This window comes from Mytilus californianus, unplaced genomic scaffold (genome assembly GCF_021869535.1).
Source record: "Mytilus californianus isolate M0D057914Y unplaced genomic scaffold, xbMytCali1.0.p SCAF_6, whole genome shotgun sequence".
Lineage (NCBI taxonomy): Eukaryota > Metazoa > Mollusca > Bivalvia > Mytilida > Mytilidae > Mytilus > Mytilus californianus.
In genome coordinates, this window is record NW_026262712.1 from 22,839,163 (window position 1) to 22,864,205 (window position 25,043).

At 32.8% G+C, this 25,043-nt stretch overlaps 2 long non-coding RNA genes across 3 annotated transcripts; both read left to right on the forward strand.

The window, feature by feature from the left end:
* Positions 1–8,205: 8,205 nt before the first annotated feature.
* Positions 8,206–22,120, forward strand: LOC127705108 (uncharacterized). The gene is made up of 3 exons (XR_007983668.1): positions 8,206–8,309; positions 15,633–15,724; positions 21,042–22,120. It is a non-coding gene; the product is annotated as an uncharacterized LOC127705108 (long non-coding RNA).
* Positions 10,637–13,857, forward strand: LOC127705109 (uncharacterized). 2 transcript variants are annotated; one of them, XR_007983670.1, is made up of 2 exons: positions 10,637–11,045; positions 13,405–13,857. It is a non-coding gene; the product is annotated as an uncharacterized LOC127705109 (long non-coding RNA). The 2 variants fall into 2 exon arrangements; XR_007983669.1 differs by lacking the exon at positions 10,637–11,045 and adding an exon at positions 12,774–13,257.
* Positions 22,121–25,043: the final 2,923 nt, after the last annotated feature.

Here is a 25,043-nt window from a genome sequence, read left to right on the forward strand (position 1 = left end):
ACTGTGACAAAATCACTGTACTAAACGCTTCTCGATATGACGAGGTTACTACCCGTGATAATATATTCTAAATTATTTTACGTAATTACGCCTAGACCTGACATGACCGCGAAAAGCTGTAATGTTTTTAATAGTCTGCCATGCGACAAATATTTTAAAGGTATTTTTTCTTAGGTTAAAGTAAGACTTTTCTTGAAAACGTATTATGCGTCTTGACCTGACTGATAAAAATGAGAATGGAAATGGGGAATGTGTCAAAGAGACAACAATCCGACCATAGAACAGACAACAGCAGAAGGTCACCAACAGGTCTTCAATGCAGCGAGAAATTCCCGCACCCGGAGGCGTCCTTCAGCTGGCCCCTAAACAAATATATATACTAGTTCAGTGATAATGAACGCCATACTAAACTCCAAATTGTACACAAGAAACTAAAATTAAAAATAATACAAGACTAACAAAGGCTAGAGGCTCCTGACTTGGGACAGGCGCAAAAATGCGGCGGGGTTAAACATGTTTATGAGATCTCAACCCTCCCCTTATACCTCTAGCCAATGTAGAAAAGTAAACGCATAACAATACGCACATTAAAATTCAGTTCAAGAGAAGTCCGAGTCTGATGTCAGAAGATGTAACCAAAGAAAATAAACAAAATGACAATAATACATAAATAACGACAGACTACTAGCAGTTAACTGACATGCCAGCTCCAGACTTCAATTAAACTGATTGAAAGATTATGTCTTCATCATATGAATATCAGGCACAATCCTTCCCGTTAGGGGTTTAGTATCATACCATCATAACATATATGAGAAGAACATAACCCGTGTCATGCCAACAACTGGTTTTAAATAAATGTGTTTAGTGCCGATGCAAAGACCCTATAAATGAATCAATATTAACGCCAAAATATGCAATCTTTAATGACCTGACAACAGTATCGTAACTATATCCCTTCTTAATAAGTCTATTTAAAGATTTTGTTAGCTTCAGAGATGAATACTGACATTTTTGTGCTTTATAAAGAACATTTCCATAAAAAATTGGATGTGAAATACCTGAACGTATAAGAAGTCTGCATGTTGAGCTATATTTACGAATGATGTCCTTATACCGATGATAAAATTTAGTAAATGTTTTGACTAGTTTGTGATATCGAAAACCCTGGTGTAATAATTTTTCAGTAATACATAAATTTCTCTCGTTAAAATCTAAAACATTGTTACATACACGAGCGAATCGTACAAGATGAGATATATAAACACCGTAAGATGGTGACAAGGGAACGTCACCATCTAAAAATGGATAATTAACGATAGGAAATGAAAAATCTCTTTTATCATATATTTTAGTATTAAGCTTTCCGTTAATGATATAGATATCAAGATCGAGGAAAGGGCAGTGGTCATTGTTAGTATTAGCTTTATTTAAAGTAAGTTCAACAGGATAAATTTCTTTAGTATACATACTGAAGTCGTCATTATTGAGAGCCAAAATATCATCCAAATATCTAAAAGTATTATTAAATTTGTGTATCAGATGTTGTTTCGATGGGTCTTTGCTGATTTTTGTCATAAATTGTAACTCATAGCAATACAAAAAAAGGTCCGCAATAAGTGGTGCACAGTTAGTCCCCATTGGAATTCCGATAACCTGACGATATACGGAATCTCCAAAGCGAACAAAAATGTTATCTAGTAAAAGTTCAAGGGCATATATAGTATCAAAGCATGTCCAATTGACATAGTTTTTTTGTTTATTGCTACTAAAAAATGACCTAAAAGAGTTTGAACATATATATTCACATTCTGACTTTTTAAATGCCCATTTAATTAGGTGTGTGAATTTTTTCTTAATGAGAATGTGAGGCATATGGTATATAGGGTAGAAAAATCAAAACTTTGAACAGATTCAAAATCACCAATATATGCATGCAATTTATCAAGTACTTCCAACGAGTTCTTGACACTCCAAAAATAATTAATTCCACTATTTTCGAAGGCCTTATTTGAACAATTTATTATCAGGTTTTTTATTGTACCAAGTGTACTGGTAAGAAGAATAGACAATTTAGTAGAGGAACAATGGCTTGAAGACGAAATTAATCTATATTTGTAAGGTGTTTTGTGTAGCTTCGGAAGCCAATACATAGTTGGGACTTTCATTTTATTTGGTTCTGCTTGTAGAGCGGTAGCTAAAAGTTTATGTTTGTTACAGATGTCGTTTTCTGAAAATGGAGTCAGTTGGAATGTTGGTGAATTGGTGATTTCTTTTTTCAGAACCTCAATGTAAAATTTACGTCAAACAATAATAATATTATTAGCAGCTTTATCGGCCGGGACAACAACAAATTCCTTGGCTAGTTCTTTTAGTTTATGTTTGATACGAGAAATAGGTTTATTGTGGTTATTGTTAAGAGTAAAATGTTCTTTAAAATGTTGAAATGTTAAAAATATCGGCAATATTTACAAAATCAAAACCTTTATTGACATACTTTATTTTAATAAACTGTTTTTTATGATCTTCAGGGCGATCAATTTTGGGAAACAGTTTAGAATAACAATATGCCATTATAATTTGAACGATTTCATACTTAGGACTGCTATATGAAATTGTGTTGCAATCCTCTAAAATTTTATTTAACTTATTAACCGGTAATGAACAGAGCTTTGTTAACAGATAATGTCTGCCGTTGTTTTTTGAAATAGAAATTAGGTCCGAAATATTGGTATGATTGGTCCGAAATTTTCTTTGATTGCGATTTTTTCTACGACCATGAGAACGGTTTTTACGAACAGTTTTAGAAACTATATCCAAAATGTTAACAGAATCGGTTCTTGATATATTACCAATTCCCATGATATTATCATTAAGACCGAGAGGGTAGACTGTCTGTAATTTTTTAATCCAATTTAATTCAATTATTTTCCGCGATCGCGATGAACTTAATACTACATGGATAATATATCGTATACATGCGCCAGATGACTGCATGCTTTTTTTATAACCATGTTAACCTTAAATACCACTCCCATTCTAGAGGGGGCAAGGGGTTTAACTGTTATGCTGTTATGGGGTTATTTAATTCTTTGTTATCTGTTATTCTGAAAATATATTTGCTGTTAGCTGTTATTGTCTTATTCCTTGTTAGCTGTTATAGGACTATTATTTTTATTGTTATCTGTTATTGTGAGATTGTATTTGCTGTTAACTGTTATTAAAAATTGGAATGTTAGCATTTTGACAGCCAAACTTAAGTAGAAATTGAAGAAAATTGAACATTGTGACTGGGATGGAGAGTTGTCTCATTGGTACTCATACCACATCTTCTTATATCTATTGGAGTCTTTCCACTGGTGATATGGAGGTCACGTATTTGCAGAAGGATTCCAGTAACATACATCACATTAACATATTAAAATCAGTCGGGTCCAGGACCATTCCAGTATATATTATTATTATTCTTTGTTATAAATTCCATTGTCTGTGAACATGTTTTTAGAGGTATAGTTTTGTACATATTATAATTTGTACAAAAAATACGTACACATTATAGTTTGTATTTTGACTTTGTATACATTTTTTTTACAAATTTCAATTTGTATTTTGACTTTGTACACATTTTTTTGTACAAAATTCACTTATAACTTTTACAATAACTTATCGTATGGATTTTGTTATATAAAGAACCATTGGTACATGTACACCGTATAGAATTTTTATTCAATGACCACATAATAAACCTTATGTTGTACTGTTGCACAACTGTCAAAGTTGAGGGGAGAGTTGGGCGCCAACTTACATGTTGAACCCCACCACATTTTTATGTGCCTGTCCCAAGTCAGGAGCATGTAATTCAGTGGTTGTAGTTTGTTGCTAAGTTTTTCGTTCATTATTTTGTAGATAAATTAGTCTGTTAGTTTTCTCGTTGTTTTACATTTGTCATTTCAAGGCCTTTGATATCTGACTATGCGGTATTGGTTTGCTCATAGTCGAAGCCGGTATGATGAGATATAGTTGTTAATACCTGTGTCTTTTTGTCTCTTTTGGAAAGTTGTCTCATTGGCAATCATACCACATCTCCTTTTATACTAATTTACAAAATACAAAAATAGTTATGTATCATTTGTTTGAGCATGTGAGTGAAATATTGCCATTGGGAATTACACAACATCTTTTTAAAAGCTTTTTAACTGCTTCACATAGTGAAAGTTGAAGCTCAGAAACCGTTGCTGCAAAAAAAGATGTGTCTTTAACAGCTTCAATTTAATTTCTCCACAAATGTCCTTTTAAAAATTTAACAGCTGTTCCAATGCGGTACCAAAATTCTCCATATTCAATAACTTCACATAAGATGCACGATTGTTGTTTCACTTGGTGTCATCCAAATTGTCACTCGGGCTAATTTCTATTATGCTATCAGAATAGTCACTTGAGCCAATTTCTATTATATTTTCATAATTAACTGTATGCATGTATCAATTACATTTCCTGCCTCCAATTGGGTATTTTTTGAATTTCATAAATAAGGTTTATTATGTGGTCATTGAATAAAAATTCTGTAGTGTGCATCAATGTTTTTTTTAATAACAAAATCCATACGAGAAAATTGCTTTTCAGAAAAATGTTCTAAATATCAAATTAATATAAGGTGTCTTGAAAAATTAAAAACGAAACGACAAAAATTGATCTATAAAATGCCCTTGATTTTTAAATATTCCTTGAACAAAAACAGAAACTAGCAATTTTGTTCAGAAAAAAAATCAACATCCATTCTAGAAATTATTGTACAAGTTTTAAGTGAATTTGTAATTTGTACATGGATTTTTTGTACAAATTACTACAATTTGTACAAAGTCAAAATGCAAATTATAATTTGTACATTTTTTTGGTACAAATTTGTACAAAATCAAAATTGTACACAACATATATAAAAGGTGTTTCTGTTAAGGTAGTATGGACCTAGGCCTATCCTCATCAGGTGTCCCTAGCCATATGTTTTTGTGATATTAAGAATTGTTCGAATTTGAATTTTACGTATATATGGGGATAATGTTCCTTGTACCCCCATGCGTACATGTATATCAAATTCAAATCAATTATCAAAATAACAAAAAGGAAAACATATGGCAAGGGATTCCTGATGATGATCATAATCAAAATGTATATATATATATATATGATCTGTTTATTTGGCAATCGTCAATGGCAGTCCGCAGGGTTTAAGGACATCAGTTGTTCGACCTGCTAGTCAAATGCGTTTTGTTAAAATATACTTTTTCACTCATTTGGTCTTTTGGAAAATGTTGTTTGTGCTGTATTTAGACCCCTCTACCAAGAAATTTGTTTTGCATGCACACGTATAAAAATTGCGGTTGTTTTCAATTTAAACTTGTATATATATATATATATATATATAAGTCTAAATTGAAAACAACGTTCAAACCTATGATTGCGTTGGATAAAAACCGCAATTTTTATACGTGTGCATGCAAAACAAATTTCTTGGTAGAGGGGTCTAAATACATATAGCTGTGCACAAAATAGGAAACATAAATGTGGATAGTGTCCACATGTGGACACAGATGATGCCCCCGCTTGCATATCATATAGTTATAAAGGGACATAACTGAAGAACGGTAAAAGTGACGCTACCCAAATTTGAACTTGATCTGTGTTTTGAGGTAATGAGCATTGTGTGTAAGTCTCATAACATTTGGTTGAGGATAACTTAAGTAGAGAACAGAAACTAAAATTTCAGCAATTTTTCTATTTGTAAATACGCATAACTCTAGAACGGTTGTGTATAAGTTTTATAACATTTGGTTGAGACAAACTAAAGTTAGAGAACGGAAACGAAAAATTCAGTAATTTTCATGTTTATAAAGGGACATAACTCAAGAATGGTAGAAGGGTCGCCACCAAATTTCATACGTAATCTGTATTATGTAGTAATAAGCATTGTGTATAAGTTTCATAACATTTGGTTGAGGCAAACTAAAGTTAGAAAACGGAAACAAAAAATATGTACTTGATCTTAGTTTTCTGGTAATGAATATTGTGTATAGGTTTCATAATGTTTGGTTGGGTCAAACTTTGGTTACAGAATGGAAACTAAAAATTTTGCAATCTTTCGATTTATAAAGGGGCATAACTCAATAATGGTTAAAGTGACACTACCCAAATTCAACTTGATCTGTGTTTTATCAGTGGAAGTCAAAATTAAACATTGCATTGTATAAAGCATGATTGTAGTTGATTCAACTATAATCATGGACAAAGGAAGATAACTCCGATTTTAAAAATTACTTGATATTTAGAAGAAAATAAAAATTTTGCAATTTTTCCATTTATAAAGGGACATAACTCTAGAACGGTTAAAGTGATGCCACCAAAATTCAAACTTGATCTGTGTTTTGTGGTCATAAGCATTGTGTATAAGTTTCATAAAATTTGGTTGAGGCAATCTCAAGTTAGAGAACGGAAACTAAAAAAATTTGCATTTTTTCAATTTATAAAGGGGCATAACTCTAGAACGGTTACAGTGACGCCACCAAAATTCAAACTTGATCTGTGTTTTGTGGTAATAAGCATTGTGTATAAGTTTCATAAAATTTGGTTGAGGCAATCTCAAGTTAGAGAACGGAAACTAAAAAAAATTGCATTTTTTCAATTTATAAAGGGGCATAACTCTAGAACGGTTACAGTGACGCCACCAAAATTCAAACATGATCTGTGTTTTGTGGTAATAAGCATATTGTATAAGTTTCATAACATTTGGTTGAGGCAAACTTAAGTTAGAGAACGGAAATTAAAAATTTTGCAATTTTTCCATTTATAAAGGGGCATAACTCTAGAACGGTTACAGTGACGCCACCAAAATTCAAACTTGATCTGTGTTTTGTGGTAGTAAGCATTGTGTATAAGTTTCATAACATTTGGTTGAGGCAAACTCAATTTTGGGACGTACGGACGGACGTACGTACGTACAGACGGACAAGGGTCAAACTAAATGCCCCCACCGCTACGACGGGGGCGTAAAAATAAGGCTGAAAATGCACCAAATATTTATATTCAATATGAATATTTACATTTTGTCTATTACAATATCAAAATGTTCATAATGGACTCTATAGTATCCTCCATAGTAGCCTACCGGTTTCACTGTTTAACAGATCTTCAAGGATATGGTTGCTGCATTTTCGGCCTTATTTTTTTCCCTATATATAGCTAGGTCCATACAACCAGTTAAATAATAAGATCTACTGTATTGATCCTGGACCGGACTGATTTTAAGATTTCATTTACTGTTATCTGTTATTATCCCTTTTCAATTCCTTGTTATCTGTTTTAAGCCAAATCAATTTACTGTTTTGCTGTTATTGGAACCCCCTTGTCCCCCCTCATTCTAGCTATCTCTGCAAGTCCACCCAACGACAAATATTGCACACTGGGTAATTTTTTTCTGATGTTGATGACTTTTTTGTGATTCATTAAAGATCATTAAAACTTCCGTCTCTGTTCATGCACATATATACGATCATATACTTTGTAGTCTGTCTAGATAATTATATAACATTTATCATTTCTCTAAAATAAAACTTGTTTCACAGAAAACCGTGAAGCATCTTCTTTAGGCAACGACCATTTATCTTTTATATATGGGGTGCATGGTTTTGTATCTTGGGACACACATTTTTTTCGATATTTTTTCATGAACACAGGAACAAATTTATCTAAGATCGATGTTGAATTCATTATTTCCGTAATTTTCGATGGAAATGCATCCCTTCTGCATTTTTTTTCTCCGTCAAGAAATAATTATTCAAAACAAACCCATGCCCTTAAAAGATAAATAGTCGGTTATCCCCATTTTACGCTCGCCTAGCTTGTCCCTCATGGCTGAAGGAACAATTAACCAATGTCCATAGACCAAAGAAGGTTGTCTCTGGATAAATTGCGATTTCTTAACAACGACAACATAGCACAGGTGAGCTGTATGCACAGTTCAAGGTCAAATCTAAATTATATTTTTTTACGATGAAAAAAAGAAGAAAGAAACGATTTAAAAAATATAAAAAAATGTGTGTGAGCAAAATGATCGATTTTGTATTTTTTATTATTGGTTAAAATCAATGAATGATAATTAATAAAATTTTTGGTCTAATCTAGCCCCGGGCTGCCTGTTTCGCGCGCTTTAAACGTCGTCCATATTGTATTTCATGACATACGAGAAAGATGTTATACCTTTTGCTCCTAGATAAAAAGGGTTATGACGAAGATTCAGTGACAAATACATAGTTACAGTGAGTTTATTATATGAAAGGGAACATTTTACCATTGCAACATCCAATGTTTTGACAACTTTGTTTATTTTTAATGTTCATCTTAAAAGTTTATAGATCAGCTAAAAGTTCTAAGGGAGCTGCCATTTGATTTTTATGGGGGGCTAGGATGAAAAATTTTGTCCTGCATTTTTTTTTAGTTGTAATCTCTGTCCTGCCTGCAGCAGGGGCAGAAGGATTTTGAAAATGAAAATCCTGGCCTGGTTAAAGCTGAAAGCAAATAATCTTGCACAAGACGAGATAAAAATTTCAGCTTTTCTGCAACTCAAAATGCAGGAAACTTAATCATTTGTTAAGGTGTACAAATTTAAAAGTGAAAATGATATTAACAAATTCAACATTTAACGAGTTACCATGCCAACAAACTACATCTGAGAATACTATAACACATGGGGTCGGTCTTTTCACCACCGAACACTGCTGAACACCACCAAACACCCGAAAAGACCACTAACCCTTAAGAAAAAAAGTAATGTTGCACAAGAAAATCAATTGAATTGCTTAAAATTTAATCCTGCGGTCATGTTTTTCACATTTTTATGTGCATTAGTGTTGTTTTAAGTTGAGAATCAAAACAAATAAAAAAAAAAAACGCTTCCGGATCCAGCAATATTTTTTTACGGATTCACATTGTCTGTATTTCCTTGTAATTTATTATCTTATGGTCTTTACTTTTCAATAATTAGAAATAAATTGTTCAAATAAGTTAAAACATTTTATTTAATGTGAAATTATCACAATAATTATATTTAAAAAACTGTTAGACTTGAAAGTATACTGTTCTGACAACAGCCCTTCAAGACTGTTCTTTTTGGTTCTCTTGTTATTTCTTTTTAATTTGTGTGTATATATGTATAAACATATTCATTTTCATTCAGAATTCATCAAATATATAAATAAAGATGAAAACAATATATTTATGTGTGTTAGATGGTATTTTAATGTGTTCGGCAGTGTGCGGTGGTGTTCAGTGGTGAAAAGACCTACTGTGACACGTGTTATAGTAGACCTCGACTAAATGTATATATTTTATACAATTTCTTGATTTTCCTTGTTTTACATCAACTTTTAAGTCAATATAAGATAGGGAAAGTATATGCATGATAATTGTGTGCATCTCATTTGAACTCGTACCACATATCTTATATCTATCCAAGAAACAACTTTATATTTGGTTAGAATATATGTCAATGGTTATGATAAAGCTTCTCTCAAATTATTTTATTGTTTCTTGCCTGTGTATGATGTTTCTTTAAAGGAAATATTGACGGAAAACTGCACAAAGTTAGCAGTTAGTTTTCTTTGTTTTCATAAAATGTGACGTCATAACATCAAAAATCTTGTGTATATAATTCATTTATATTTCTTGATTTTATGCTTTCCCAAACATGTGCAAATTTGAATATTTTTTTTGGGGCAAAACCGGGTCTTAATGCCCGGGCCTTCTCCTTTCATGTACATTTTGTTTTGTGTACTGTACTCATCATATTTTCATTCTTCAAGTACAATGTTGGTGCATCTCATAGCACTTTAAGGGCATTTGCTAGCTTACTGTCTACAGTGTGCTATGATAATAGTGTGGTAACTCTTATATTATTTTAATGTGCCTGTCCCAAGACGGGAGCCTCTTTGGTCCTATGTCCTATCTTAATGTTTCTCAATTTGGAAAATTGGATTTTTATGGCAGAGCGATCATTTGATTCTTTTGTATACGTCCCCATGTCAAAATTTTGACGGGACGTATTATGGTATACAAATGTCGTCTGTCTGTCCAGTGTAAACATGTGGCAGAGTAACTTAATTGAGAATGACTTATCCAAATTTCATGAAACTTAACATAGTTGTTTCTTATGATGGTCAAACGATCTGTATACTTTTTTGTGAAAATAAGATTAAAACTTTTTGAGTTACAGGACTTAATAACTAAAACAGGTGTGTGTTTTTTTTCACATGTCGCGCCGTATCTCAAAAACAATATATGATTATTGCTTAAAACTTTACACACTTCTTAGTTATATTAATCTTAAGATCTGTATACTTTTTGGTGATGATTCAAAATTTTATTTTTGAGTTATTGAGTATTTGTAAAAAAAGGGAAGGGGTTTTTCACATGTTGCGCCGTATCTCAAAAGCGGTTTATCATTATTCCTTAAAATTTTACACACTTCTTAGTTATATTAATCTAATGATCTGTATACTTTTTTGGTTTTGATTCAAAATTTTAATTTTAGAGATATTGATTTTTTGTCGAGCCTAAGCTCGACATAGGGATAGTGATCCAGCGGCGGCGGCGTTAGCTTACTTCTTAAAAGCTTTATATTTTAGAAGGTGGAAGGTCTGGATGCTTCATACTTTGTATATGGATGCTTCATGTTACGAAGTTTCCGTCAGTCACATGTCCAATGTCCTTGACCTCATTTTCATGGTTCAGTGACTACTTGAAAAAAAAGTTAAGATTTTTTGTAATGTTAGATTCTCTCTTATTATAAGTAATAGGATAACTATATTTGGTATGTGCGTACCTTGCAAGGTCCTCATGCCCGTCAGACAGTTTTCACTTTACCTCGACCTCATTTCATGGATCAGTGAACAAGGTTAAGTTTTGGTGGTCAAGTCCATATCTCACATACTATAAGCAATAGGTCTAGTATATTCGGTGTATGGAAGGACTGTAAGGTGTACATGTCCAACTGGCAGGTGTCATCTGACCTTGACCTCATTTTCATGGTTCAGTGGTTATAGTTAAGTTTTTGTGTTCTGGTCTGTTTTTCTTATACTGTAGGCCATAGGTCTACTATATTTGGTGTATGGAAAGATTGTAAGGTGTACATGTCTAGCGGGCAGGTGTCATCTGACCTTGACCTCATTTTCATGGTTCAGTGTTCAAAGTTAAGTTTTTTGAGTTTTGGTCTTTTTTTCTAATACTATATGCAATAGTTCAACTATATTTGGTGTATGGAAATATTTTATGATCTATTTGGCAGTCACGCAGGTTTTATTTGACCTTGACCTCATTTTCAAGGTTCATTGCTCAGTATTAAGTTTTTGTGTTTTGGTCTGTTTTTCTTAAACTATAAGCAATAGGTCAACTGTATATGTTGTATGGAAGAAATGTTAGCTGTACATGCCTGCCTAGCATGGTTCATCTGACCTTGACCTCATTTTCATGGTTCATTGGTCAATGTTTAGTTTACTTGGTTAATGTTAAGTTTATGTGACAGTTGTAATAAAGCTTTATATTTAGGACTATCAACATAATATCAATGATTAGTAAAGAAGGCGAGACATTTCAGCGAGTGCACTCTTGTTTGTAAAAGGAAGGGGAGTTTCACAGGTCGTGCCGTATCTTAAAAACGATTTATGACTATTGCTTAAAATTTTACACACTTCTTAGTTATATTAATCTAAAGATCTGTATACTTTTTGGTTTTGATTCAAAATTTTATTTTAGAGATATTGAGTTTTTTGTAAAAATAAAAAAAGGGGGGTTTTCACATGTCGCGCCATATCTCAAAAACAATTTATGATTATTGCTTAAAACTTTACACACTTCTTAGTTATATTAATCTAAAGATCTGTATACTTTTTGGTTTTGATTTAAAATTTTGTTTTAGAGATATTGAGTTTTTTGTTAAAAAGAGGGGAGTTTTCGCATGTGGCGCCGTACAATGTATGTCAGAAACTATTTATGATTATTGCATAAAAATTCACACACAAGACGACAGCCCTTTCATGCGCTTATGGCCCAGCTGTTTTTTTTCTGTTAATATAACTTTTATAGACTTTGGATGATTAACAGTTAAATAATGATTTAAAATTGAAAAGTTTACTTTGTTCGACATTGTTGAAAACATATATGATCTAAAATTACATTATCTATGCTTACGAAAAGAATCAAATGTAAGATATACATGTATATATATTTATTTAGAAATCCTAGAATTAATTTTGTTTAAAAATCTGGTCATGCAGTAGTGTCATTTGAGTGATGTGACACTGCGGAAATATAAAGACTAGATCATAGTTTGTAATTTCTAAATCTTTTGTGAGTAAAGAATGTTACTCCAGGATTATTTGATTTTCACAATGAAAAGCGTTATAATATATATAGGCATCAGTCTGTCTAGTATCTATCTTCCCTAAGAGACTAAGGGAAATAAACACTTAGCTTCTTTTTGTCTTGCACATGTTGGGACCAAACAACTTATATGGTGATAATACTTGCATAAGTGAATAAAATTATCTTTCTTTAGAGGGCTGGAGGTATAAAGGTTTAAAACCATCAAATCATGGTACATCATCTGGTTGCATATATGAAAAAAAAATAATCCCTTTAATTTGACAGTTGAAGGAAATTAATCCGTAACATCTCATTGCAATAAAAAATGTCTGAGTCATAAACATATATCTTGGCTGTTTCAAAGCACCATAATTTTTGTCGAGCCTGCGACTTTTGTCGCAGAAAGCTCGACATAGGGATAGCGATCCGGCGGCGGCGGCGGCGGCGTTAGCTAACTTCTTAAAAGCTTTATATTTTAGAAGATGGAAGACCTGGATGCTTCATACTTTGTATATGGATGCCTCATGTTACGAAGTTTCCGTCAGTCACATGTCCAATGTCCTTGACCTCATTTTCATGGTTCAGTGACTACTTGAAAAAAAAGCAGATTTTTTGTAATGTTAAATTCTCTCTTATTATAAGTAATAGGATAACTATATTTGGTATGTGCGTACCTTGCAAGGTCCTCATGCCCGTCAGACAGTTTTCACTTGACCTCGACCTCATTTCATGGATCAGTGAACAAGGTTAAGTTTTCGTGGTCAAGTCCATATCTCAGATACTATAAGCAATAGGTCTAGTATATTCGGTGTATGGAAGGACTGTAAGGTGTACATGTCCAACTGGCAGGTGTCATCTGACCTTGACCTCATTTTCATGGTTCAGTGGTTATAGTTAAGTTTTTGTGTTTTGGTCTGTTTTTCTTATACTGTATGCAATAGGTCTACTATATTTGGTGTATGGAATGATTGTAAGGTGTACATGTCTAGCTGGCAGGAGTCATCTGACCTTGACCTCATTTTCATGGTTCAGTGGTCAAAGTTAAGTTTTTGAGTTTTGGTCTTTCTTTCTAATACTGCATGCAATAAGTCAGCTATATTTGGTGTATGGAATGATTGTAAGCTGTACATGTCTAGCTGGCAGGTGTCATCTTACCTTGACCTCATTTTCATGGTTCAGTGGTCAAAGTTAAGTTTTTGAGTTTTGGTCTTTTTTTCTAATACTATATGCAATAGTTCAACTATATTTGGTGTATGGAAATATTTTATGATCTATATGTCAGTCACGCAGGTTTTATTTGACCTTGACCTCATTTTCAAGGTTCATTGCTCAGTGTTAAGTTTTTGTGTTTTCGTCTGTTTTTCTTAAACTATAAGCAATAGGTCAACTATATTTGTTGTATGGAAGAATTGTTAGCTGTACATGCCTGCCTAGCATGGTTCATCTGACCTTGACCTCATTTTCATGGTTCATTGGTCAATGTTTAGTTTACTTGGTTAATGTTAAGTTTATGTGACAGTTGTAATAAAGCTTTATATTTAGGACTATCAACATATCAATGATTAGTAAAGAAGGCGAGACATTTCAGTGTGTGCACTCTTGTTTTTATTTGGTGTTTCTATTGAATATTTTAGAAACTGGCTGTAACATGGTTACTAAAGCTTGTATACAGGAAAAAAGAGGTGAAAATTTGATTGTTTAACTTCCAGAGTGATAGTTATTTTCTTATACGCATTGAAATGTTATTTGAAATTTTTTCTATAGTATTGGACAGGATAAAACTTTACTCGTGCCAAGTATTTTTTTATTTGAAATAAAGATATTAAAAATTCTGCACAATTTTTTGAAAAGTGCAAATTTAACAAAGACTTATAGGGGATATGCAATTCAATGGTGGTATTACACCTATATTTGTTTAAAGTTGATTTAAAGCAGGAAAATGGCTAAAGTGCTTTTCTAGCTACAATCTCTGTCTGTATCAGTTAGTCTATGAAAAGGTATCAATTATTGACCGGTCAATTTGCAGGTTACTACAAATTTGGACCACTAGTTTTCAGCTAATGTGAAAACATTAACTTGCAATCTATTGTACCTGAACACCTGACCAACAACAATATAGGGAAATATAAAGTTGACCATTGAATTTTATGTTAAATCTAACAATAGAAATTTTTTCATTGAGGCATAACTGAGTAGAATTTACCTGATCATAACAGATATGTGGTGAAAAATAAATTGTATTTTCAGTCACTTTAGCAGTAAAATAGACCATATTAAATAAAGTAGGTATACATCAATTGGTGCATCGAATGTGGCAGGTTATTGCCATATTAAGTAGAAAATGCTCTTGTTTTGCCATTTTCTGCATAAAGACAGACTCAACAAATAAATCTCATTACAGAGGGATAATTTTAATCAGCTGTAGGAGGTTAAGGAAATCACTATACAAATATTGTCACCATATATATGGGGTTTGGTCCCAACCTTTTACAGAGTGTGGGAAATTAAAGCAGAGTTCGCGAAAACTTATTTCGACCCGTCGGTCATGGGACCGACAAAGCATGATTATTTGTCAGTCCTACAAAATTTTAGCTAGTCCTACAAAATCTGTCAATTTTATCCTGAAAAAATAATTAATAACATATTTTATCGAAAAATAACTTTATTAATATTAGTTTGATTCTTCGCACCCACAGGCAAATTAACAATGAAGGACCAGTTCAGATCTTCTGATTGTTCTTATTTAAAGTCATCTTCACTATCCATTTCATCATCTTAATCGCTTTCTCGGCTGTTACAGTATTTGTTTGCTCCATTGAAGGGTTCGATCGCCGATTGTTTGCCAAGGATGGCTCTATGAACAAATTTAGTAGGCCACGTGTAAATCGCCGCTTTGGTTTGTTTTTAATAAATCCGTAAACCAGTACCGGAAATTGGCAGCGGGTACATCTGATAACCGATGTAAACACTTATTGGAAACAGTTGCGGTACATCTAATAACTGATGTAAAAAAGTGCCAAAGTTATATGCACTACAACGGCCGTTATTACATCGGTCATCGGGACCGGCACTAGCCTTCAAAATACTGGTCCGAGCCTCATTTTGACCGACAGGACCGACCATTTTCGCGAACTCTGTTAAAGAATTGTCTCCAATTGTATAATAATAGAATAATTTCATTATTTGTGTCAATATTTACTGACTGTTTGAATCATTGTTTTCAGGCTTCCAGTGCAGTGTTTGTAATGAGCCACACTAGACAAAACACTGGCAGGCAACACTAGACAAGATGATGGAAATGGCAGGTTGTTTCATGGTAAGCATCTTTATTATCTTTTGTAATTAATTCACTCATTGTCTCCTAACTTTAAATGCAAAGTCTTCCAGGTTGGTCAATAATAGGGACAACCTGCCAATTAGGGTATATAATACTTTAAATGAGTAACAATCTCTCTATTTAGTCAATTATGGTATATTATTAAAGTGTTAAATATGAATTTATTTCCACGTCCAATGGAAGGAAGGAGGGTTTGTTGGTTAAATATGTCAGTTCATCTGAGTCCTCGTTTTCATCAGTTTTTGGAATACCAAATTTAATTCTGAAATTTAGACAGTATCAAGCTTCAATTGAGCATGCAATACAGAGAAGTGTAAACTATTATTAGGGCCTTCCAATAGGACAAGGGATCCCTTTATTTTTCTATTTGTCCATCTGTGTTTTTTGTCCACAATTTTCTGTAAACGCACAAACCAAACCAAATTTTGCACAGTTGATTTGTCTTATCTGTAAATGTGCATTAAAGCCTCTCTTGTGACGAAAGTCATGGAAAGTAAAACAGGGATTGTTTTTCTGGCGACAATGACAGTTTCGGCTCTGGCATCAACAATTGTTAAGTTTTCTTCTCAAGTTAGTTTGAAAGGAACTAACTGTTCTAGATTAATGATATTTTGTATGAAGTCGCTTTACTATCAGTACATCTATCAGTTTGACGACTATTTTGAGGCCCTGTCCCTAGGTCCTAGGGGCTTTGAATTAATTAGCAATTTTCAATGTTAAGTTGTTCTGCTTAAGTCAGTTTGATATAGGATCTATTTGTGATAGATCAATGATATTTTGTATGAAGTCGCATTTCTATCAGTTCCTATCAATATATATATATATATATATATGTAACTTAAGCAGAAAATCGTAACATTGAAAATTGCTAAATAATTCAAAGTTACAATAAACAACGATAATTTCTATAAAGTTACATAACGTCTGTCCATCTCTGTGTTTGTCGACCATTTCCAGGCCCTGTCCACTTGATCTTGGTCTAGTGACTGATTTAATAAGCAATCTTGCTTTCCATCAAATTGTCTTTTTCTGAATTTTATGCTGAAAGGCAAGACATGTCTCTGTGTCAACAGTTAATATAAGTATTATCATTTCTCTTTTCCATGGAGGTTTATATTTGGCAGTCATGTTTGCACTGGTACATTGTCCGCACCCCCTTCTCCCCACTAAATTTCAGGTAAAAAAAACTATTTGTAACTGTTGGAAAATGTCTAATGAAACTATGGTATATAGTTTCACAAATTGTGTGTGGTCATTTGCAGTATTTTCATGGAAAAACCCGTTTTCCATCATCAAACAGAAGTTGAAACTGCTTGTAAATGATTCATTCTAGTACACTTCACGATTGTTAAAGTAAGTCAAAATCACACAATAAACAATTTAGAAACCTGTGTATGTTTAAACCGGAAGTTTGGATAGCACATGTAAAAGAAAATAAAAACGGTGAGAGTCGAAATCCGTACTTAACAGATATCACTTTAATACAACTTTGAAAGTAAAACAGTTCCATGCATGCATATCCTTGTGTAAAACAATGTTTAATATATCTATCACATTAATGTTTGAAGGGTCTTAAGCTAATACAAAACATATTCGTCTGTATGAAACACCAAAACGGAACGAATATTATCCATTTGACTAATCTATAAATCTTCAGAAAATAATTCTTAAAAATTCATTTTTGCAAATACTTTTTTTTTGATGTATGTTAATGTATGATATATACAAACTCTGACTATGATCGAATATTATAATTTTGGGCCAATAATCAAAAAAGTTACCCTTTAGGTCTCTATGTTACTTAAATTTTTGTCTAATTATAAAATACTTGATGGAGTAAGTATGAATAGTGTAACATATTTTGCAGTTTTTAGCTCAGAACGGTGAGCTTTTGTCATCACTTGGCGTCTGTCGTCATCTGTCGTCATCCGTCTGGTGAAAACTATTCAAACATCTTCTCCTCTTAAAATACTGAACCAATTCCAACCAAACTTAAGCTGAATGATGCTTAGGGTATCTAGAATAAAGGGAGTGTTTTATTTACTGTTTCATCAAATAAAATGGCCGCCATGGCTAAAAATAGAACATAGAGGTAAAATGCAGCTTTTGGCTTATTTCTCAAAAACCAAAGCATTTAGATCAAATCTGACATAGATTAAAGTGTTCATTAGGTGAAGTTCTATCAGCCCTGAAATTTCCAGTTGAATTTGATAACCCATTGTTGGGTTAGTGGCATGGGCACTGTAGAAACATTAATTTTCGTGGGGTTAAAATTTCGTGGTTTTGTCTCTTTACAAGATTTCATGGGGATCATATTTCGTGGTTTCCAGTAAATGGAAGTGATATTATATGTAGGTTAAATTTTCGTGGGGTTTTTAATTTCGTGGATATATTCTTTCCACGAAATAAACGAAATTAAATCCTCCACGAAAATTTCTGCTTTTACAGTAATTTTAAGGAAATTTTACAGTTTTTGGTTATTATCTTGAATATTATTAATGATAAAGATAAACTGTGAACAGCAAAAATGTTCAGCAAGGTAAGATCTACAAATAAGTTTATATGATCAAAATTGTCAATTGACCCCTTAAGGAGTTATTGCCCTTTAAGGACAATTTTACTCAATTTGTTTATCATGTTTTCTTACTTTGAAAAATCTTCTTTGAAACTACTGAACCAATTCCAACCAAACTTAAGCTGAATGATACTAAGGATGTCTAGAAGAAAGTTTGTTTTATTTTCTGTTTCATAAAAAAACATGGCCGCCATGGCTAAAAATAGAACGTAAGGGTAACATGCAATTTTTGGCTTATATCTCAAAAACCAAAGCATATAGAGCTAATCTGACGAGAGGTAAAAATGTTTATTAGGCCAAGCTCTGTCAGCCCTGAAATTTTCAGATGAATCTAACAACCCATTGTTGGATTGCTGCCATTTAATTGGTAATTTTAAGGAAATTTTGCAGATTTTGGTTATTTTCTTGAATATTATTAATGATAAAGATAAACTGTAAACAGCAAAAATATTCAGCAAAGTAAGATCTATAAATAAGTTCATATGACCAAAATTTTCAATTGTCCCCTTAAGGAGTTATTGCCCTTTAAAATAAATTTTTCACAATTTATTTATTGAGTTTAAAATTGAGAATGGAAATGGGGAATGTGTCAAAGAGACAACAACCTGACCATAGAGCAGACAACAGCTGAAGGCCACCAATAGGTCTTCAATGCAGTGAGAAACTCCCTCACCTGGAGGCGTCCTTCAGCTGGCCAACAAATATGTATACTAGTTCAGTGATAATGTTTGCTTACTTTAAAAAATCTCCTTTGAAACCAAACTTGGGATGAATGAGTTTCAGAGTATCTAGTATAAATTTCGTATTTTATTTTCTTGTACGTCAAGAAACATTGCCACTGTGGCTAAAATGAAACATCTGCGAAAATGTATTTCTTTGATTTTGAAGAAAATATGACAGATACTTAGAACATTTCAATGGAAGTTTTAAGCCATTCATATTAATATATATTGAAAAGCAAAAATAATCATTGAAAGATTTAAGCAAAAAATTACAGATGAGCGGTTCAGGCTCTTGAGAGCCTCTTGTTTTTGAATTTTTTCATATTTGCCTATTATATTGAAAACTATATAGACAAGAGAGAAACTTTAAACTGCAAAAATGATCAGAAGGGTAGTATGAAATAGTCATTTGACTTCTGATTAGAGTTAACGCCCTTTCATGACGATATGTACAATTTTTTTTGCATTTTCGTTTTATATCTTATAACTTATGATAGATAAAAAGAAACTTATATAAACAAAAAATGATCAGCAAGACAAGATCTACAATTAAGACGAATGGCGGAAGTTGTCCAAATACTCCTTATTGGAGTGATTGCCCTTAAATGACGAATTTTGCATTATATGATAAAAATTATAATAGATAGATGGAAACTTAAATAATCAAAAACGATTAGCAAAACAAGACCTACTAACAAGTCAAATTTTGCTGATATAATTAGTAGTCCATAAATCTTTACAGGAGTTGTTGCCCTTAAATTTGGAAATTTTTTTTTACCCTCTTATTTGTTTGGAGCAAAAGCTAAATTAGATAGAGAGAAATTAAACAGACTTCAATGATAAGCAATATAAGATAATAAAAAACCCAAGATTTTTGTCATTAATTCTATTTTCATCTACAATGTTGGAGAGTATCCTTTGTTGAATATGTATATAGACCCAAGGTGAGCGACAAAGAGCCTCTAGTTATAGTTTGTTCTTGTTATGCTGTTAAACCACTTATAGCTTGTTCTTAATATAATAATGTTATGCTGTTAAACCACTGTCCCAATTAAGTAAGTGGGAGGATTGGATGCCAGCAAACATGTTTAACCCCACTACATTTTAATGTGCTTGTCCCAAGTCAGGAGCCTGTAATATAGGGGTGGTTGTTTTTTGCTGTATATCATATTTGTTTTATCGTCTATTGTTAAATTTGTACATATAAATCAGGCTGTAATTAAGTTTTCTCATCTGAATTTTTTTGTTTTACATTTGTCATAATGTTGAAGGCTATTTGGTGACCAATAGCTATTATTGTTAACTTCTATGTCTTTTGGTCTCTAGTGGAGAATGGTCTCATTGGCAATAAACCACTTCTTCTGATTTTCATATTTATTCTTATTACGCTTGTCTAAAACTGACTTATTCTTGTCTGTGGCTAATGAAGAGTATTTATCAATCAAAACTTTCACATATTTCGTGTTTATGATTAAGCAAAATAATGCTTTTTGAGAGCATTTGATGTCACTATTAGTGTGCAATTTTCCAGGTTATAAAGGGACATAATTCTAGAACAATAAGTGACTCGCAGCTCAAATTTGAACACTTTTTACGAGTTTTGGTTCTGAGCATTGCACATGAGTTTCTCAAATATTTTAGCAAAACTTGGCCCAACTGCAGAAACCAGCATAACGTACCTTAAAAATAAAAAAAATACCTGTGTTATTTCCCTTATTGACTTTGGTATATCGAAGGCTCTTCATATCATAGCACAGTTTAAATATCTGTAAGTGTTGAGATCATTTCAAACTTGACATATACTTTTAACTCTGTTTAAATTGATCAATTAAGTTTTTATAAAATGTGTAGTCATTATTAACATGGATAGGCTTAAACATATTGTTTACTTTATATGATAATCGTATGCTTTTCAAAGTTGGATATGGCACCTATTACAATTATATCAGTAGTTTACAAATCTAAAGTTTTCAATAATTGAATTCTTTTTATATTGTAGATGATGTTTTTGGTATAGAGCGGACCTATAATGGAGGGGACAGCCGTAGATGAAACTTTTGAGATAGAAGATCTAATGTTGTACTGAGAAGACAGTTCTGCTGAGAGTTTTGTGATGTAGCGAGGTTTGAGATTCTCTAAATTTGACTTAAAGATATTGGTAATGAGATTGGTTAAATTAGACATTTAAAAAAAAAGGAAGTTTTTAAGGGCCGATGATCCATTTCCTTTATTTTCTAAATATACATGTTCCCAGAAATGAAGTCTGCAGATGACTTATTGCAGTTTAACTACATCCAGAATCCTGTGAAGAATCAACTTTCTACTTTACCGTTAAAAAGTCCCTAATTATTGAGTTATTTTTCTTTTTAAGTAGCCACCATAATTTAGGTGAAATTATGCTGAAATATCAAAATATTAGAATTTCCCCAAAAAACTCTAGCCTTTATATTACACATCTTTTGTTGGCGCGGCAGTATATTTAAGAAAAATGAAAAAAGTAATAAAAAAAAATGTGGAGAACTGAAGAAAAAATATGATACTGCTGAAAACCTGTGTGATATAGAGGTTTGAGTTTCTCTAAATTTGAGTTCAAAGAAATTGGTTATAAGATTTGTTATATTAGACCTTTATTTTTTAAAGCATGTTTTATAAGGGTGAAGATCTATTTCCTTTATTTTTTAATACACATGCTCCCAGAAATGAAGTCTGCAGATGACTAATTACAGTTTCACTACATGCTGAATTTTAGTTTATGAATCATGGGAAAAATTGACTTTCAACTTTATCTTTTAAAACCCTAATTATTCAGTAGATTCTTCTTAAACAGCCATTGAAATTAAGGTAAACATTTTGATAAAATATGAAATTTTAGAATTTCCAATGAATAAATAGGCTTTATATTACACATCTTTTGTTGGCGCGGCAGTATATTTAAGAAAAATGAAAAAATAAAAAAATAAAATGTGAACTGAAGAAAAATTATGATACTGCTGAAAACCTGTGTGATATAGAGGTTTGAGTTTCTCTAAATTTGAGTTCAAAGAAATTGGTAATGAGATTTGTTAAATAAGACCTTTATGATATGTTTTATAAGGCTGAAGATCTATTTCCTTTATTTTTTAATACACATGCTTCCAGAAAGGAAGTCTGCAGATGACTCATTGCAGTTTAACCACATACAGAATTTTAGTTTAGAATCATGGGAGGAATTGACTTTCAACTTTATCTTGAAACCCTAATTATAATTTATTTATTCAGTAGATTCTTTTTAAACAGGCCCATTGCAATTAAGGTAAAAATTTTGATAAAATATGAAATTTTAGAATTTCCCATGAATCTAGTCTTTATATTACACATCTTTTGTTGGGACGGCAGTATATATTTAAGAAAAATGAAAGAAAAAAAAAAGATGGAGAAAAAAATATGATACTGCTGAAAATTTAAATATAAAGATATAAGTATTAAGGATCTTGTACAGTCAAACCTGTTTTAAGCATGTCACTCATGGGAAGTATCAAAAGGGAGGGCTCGAGAAAAGTGACCTTTAAAAAGAGTTTCTGTGGCTGGGAATGCAACTTGGTTTAGTGTTTTAGTTGGAAGATTTATCGTTCGTTCGTTCGTTTGTGTGAGCAGACAAATATTAAAGGGTGGACTCTTGCACTGTCAATTTGAAGAAGACATTTATTGATTTAAAGGTGTTGATATAATTGGATAAACAAGTCTGTGAAATGCTTTTCAATGGTATTTATTGAAGGGAGTGGAATACAAGGATTCACAAATTTACTTCCTATTGCAAGATCTATGTTGCAAATCGCGAAACGGGTTCTGATTCTCATTTTGATTTTGATACTGAACACATATATTTTTCATCATGATTATAATTGTAATTAAAAACAGTAAAATGATGATTTCGTGCATAAAATAAGGTGACCGCATCGGACAGGTGACCACTGAAATGAGTAAATATATAGAGAAAATGCTTGAGAGGGTCACCAAGAGACCGTTAAGAGATAGTTGACCTCTTAAACAAGGTGGTGGGTGACCTTAAGGCAGGTTTGACTGTATATGATTATTTTTTTCACATCTAGAATTTTTGTAATCAATAAATCATGTAAAGAGTGACTTTCAATCAACTTGATCATTAACAACCATTGTTTTAGAAGTTTCTTTTTAAGCATAAGCAGCAACTGTTTTTTTTTTAAAGGAAATACCTACATGAATGAGATGCAAAGAGTGGAATAATCAATAAGGAGACATGAAATTCATTTTCAGGTATAATTGGATTGCTGCTACATAAGAAAAGTTCACAATCAGGAAGTTGAAGTCTCTTTTGTCAAATTATTAGCTCTCAGCTGGTCCTTGCTGATAGTTTCTGGGCGACGGCAAGTGTTGATGCACAGTTTGCCGTATCTGTTGTATCCTTCTTCTGGTTCAGTGGGTTAGGTGTGATCAACTTTTGAGTTATCTATATTAAAAGAGATCGCCTACATTGTGGAATGTGAAATTAAGGGATAATGCTTGATTCTTTTTATCCTTGATAAGTGCCTGTATGAAGTCTGTCTTAAAAGGGGCAGGGTTCCCATAGCAATGTCAACATTTTTAGCTCACCTGGCCCAAAGGGCCAAGTGAGCTTTTCTCATCACTTGGCGTCCGTTGTCGTTGTCCGTCGTCGTCGTTAACTTTTTACATTTTGAACTTCTAGAGAACTAGTAAATGGAATGAAACCAAACATGGCATGATTGTTCCTTATGAGGTGCTGACCAAGTATTGTTACTTTGTAGCTGATCCATCATCCAAGATGGCCACCAGTGGGGGACTTCGTTTAACATTGGACCATAATGGACAATATATACAAATGTCTTCTTTTAGAGAACCACTAAATGGAATTAAACCAAACCATGGCATGAATGCTCCTTATGAGGTGTTGACCAAGTGTTGTTACTTTGAAGCCGATCAGTCATCCAAGATGGCCGCCAGAGAGGGACTTAGTTTAACATAGGACCCTATGGGAAATACATGCAAATGTCTTCTTTTAAAGAACCACTGAATGGAATGAAACCAAACATGGAATAAATGTTCCTTATGATCTGGTGACCAATTGTTGATACTTTGAAGACTATCCATCATCCGAGATGGCCACCAGAGAGGGACTTAGTTTAACATAGGACCCTATTGACAATACATACAAATGTCTTCTTTTAGAGAACCACTGAATGGAATGAAACCAAACATGGCATGAATTTTCCTTATGAGGTGCTGACCAAGTGTTGTTACTTTGTAGCCATGCAATCATCCAAGATGGCTACCAGAGGGGAACTTAGTTTAACAAAGGACCCTAGCTATATGAAATACATACAAAAGTCTTCTTTTGAAGAACCACTGAATGGAATTAAACCAAACATGGCATGAATGTTCCTTATGAGGTGCTGACCAAGTGTTGTTACTTTGTAGAAAATCCATCAACCAAGATGGATGCCAGCAGGGGGACTTAGTTTAACAAAGGACCCTATGGGAAATATATACAAATGTCTTCTTGTAGAAAATTTCTTAATGGATTGAAACCAAACATGGTATGAATGTTTCTTTAGAGGTGCTGACCAAGTGTTGTTACTTTGTAGCTGATTTGTCTCCTAAGATGGCTGCCAGCAGGGGGAGTAAGTTTAACATAGGACCCTATGGGAAATACATACAAATGTTTTCTTCTAGAGAACCACTGAATAGAATGAAACCAAACATGGCATGAATGTTCCTAATGAGGTGCTGACTAAGTGTTGTTACTTTGTAGCTGAACCATCCTTCAAGATGGCTGCCAGCAGGGGACTTAGTTTAACATAAGACCCTATGGGAAATAGTCATACCCCAAGATTTTTTATTTAATTACGGGGCCAATATTAAACCAAATTTGGCCTCAATCATCATTAGGGTATCCGTTATGATTTCCAAAACCAAAGTAGAATCAGGTGAGCGACACAGGCTCTTGAGAGCCTCTAGTTTGTTTTAG